The sequence below is a fragment of the Cynocephalus volans genome, chromosome 3, assembly GCF_027409185.1.
Source record: "Cynocephalus volans isolate mCynVol1 chromosome 3, mCynVol1.pri, whole genome shotgun sequence".
Taxonomy (NCBI): Eukaryota; Metazoa; Chordata; class Mammalia; order Dermoptera; family Cynocephalidae; genus Cynocephalus; species Cynocephalus volans.
The window spans coordinates 104,226,903-104,228,770 of record NC_084462.1 but is presented as its reverse complement, the minus strand read 5'-3'; the positions used below and the strand labels follow the sequence as shown (position 1 = coordinate 104,228,770).

The window sequence follows — 1,868 nt, the reverse complement described above, 5'->3', positions numbered from 1 at the left end:
AGAAAGTAGACGAATTGAATATGGGTAATTTATCAGAGTCACAACGTTTGCTTTTCTAGTATTGAGTCTAGTGTTGTTAAAAAGGTAAAAATTTCTCCACAGTATATGTTTTCCTTCTTGGGACTCACAATAACAGAATCTGATCAGGGACCGAGTTGTAAAAATTACAGTTCTGTTCTTTAAACAAAAGTCTAATTGTTTACAACTTTATGAAATACATACTAAAGAAATGTGGTGTTTTAGGAAGAAGCAGCACGCTCCATTTGACTTTATATTTCAATTGCCTCTGCCATCTCCATGTCGTCCAGACGGATTAATGAGTCCAGCAGAGAAAACACAACTCTGTTAGCCACTTATCCTCACGGGCTTTCCCTCAAGCCCAGAAATGCAGCTCCTCTACTTCGGGCTCTTCTCAGTGTCCTATACTCTGACCCTGACGGGGAACACAGCCATTGTCTGTGCTGTGGGCTTGGAGGGGCACTTTGAACTCCCATGTACATCCTCTTAGGGAATTTCTCTATGTTGGAAATACGTTACGTCACCACGACCGTCCCTAACACGTTGTCCCCAACTTTCTCTCCACAAACGAGTCCATCTCCTTTGTGAGTTGTTTCACACAGTTCTACTTCTTCTTCTCCTTTGGGTGGGATGAGGGCTTCTTCCTTTGCATCATGGCCTTTGACAGGTACCCCGCCATCTGCCACCCTTTTCACTATCCACGCATCATGAGTAAACAGGTGTGCACTGGCCTCACCGTCTTTGGGTGCTCATGTGGGTTCCTCATCTTCCCAACTCCAGTTGTTCTCATTTCACAGGTGCCCTGCAGTGGCCCAAATATCATCAACCGTTTTGTGTGTGATCCTGTCCCTCTGATGATGCTGCCCTGTTCCGAAGACATCATCACCCAGCTCATTTACTCTACTTTCAATGTCGTCTTCATGATTGGCACCTTTCTGTTTATCCTTTGTTCCTACATTCTGGTGATTCTGGCTGTGATAGATGCCCTCAGAGGCTGGCAAACACGAGGCATTCTCTACCTGTGCTTCTCATTTGACAGTTGTCACCCTGTTTTATGGCTCTATTATGGTGATGAACGTTAGCCCTCGATCAGGACACCCAGTGAAAATGCAAAAAATACTTACCTTGTTTCATTCTGTGATAACACCTCTCCGTAATCCTCTGATATAGCCTCAGGAACAAGGAGATGAAGGCTGCTCTGAGGAAAATTTTCAGGACTGAACAAGGTATTCATAAAATATAAATGAGAGACAAATTCCATCTTTCAGATGCAACTTACCTTAATAATACATGACTGATATATTTGCCTAAAAAATCATTTTTATTAAGAATTTGCTGTAATGAGGATCTATAATCATATTAAACATCATTCAATATAAGATGCAGTAGTCTTATTTAAGAAGAATGTTTCAACAGTGAATTAGATTTTGTATTGAAGTTAATATCAAGTAAGTGAAATTTTATGTCTAAGCTAATTAGATGCTCTAAAAGCAATCCAATTTCTAAAAGAGAAAACAGAAGTCTGCTTATATTACAGGGCTCAAGCAACTAATACACATGTAGCAGAGATCATAAAATGCTCTGGTGATTAACACCATAATTTAATAATTCTTCACTAGAAGATATTGACTAAAAAAGAAGATTTAAGTTTTAAGGAAGTCTACTTTGCTAGAGTATGGCAAGTGGTCTGTATTTTATAGAAATAGGATAATAGCTGGATATTAAGTAATTTTTCAGAGTGTGCAAAAGACAGAATTAGGAATTTAAAGTGTATTAGTTACCTGGAATATAGCAAAGATAAAACCATAATAGAAAGACCGGAGCATTACTCAGGGCATAGGTTGCTTTAT

General features: G+C 39.3%; 1 pseudogene; it reads left to right on the top strand.

The window, feature by feature from the left end:
• Positions 1 to 492: 492 nt before the first annotated feature.
• LOC134372641 (olfactory receptor 11H6-like) lies at positions 493 to 1,188 on the top strand (annotated as a pseudogene).
• The last annotated feature ends 680 nt before the right edge of the window (positions 1,189 to 1,868 follow it).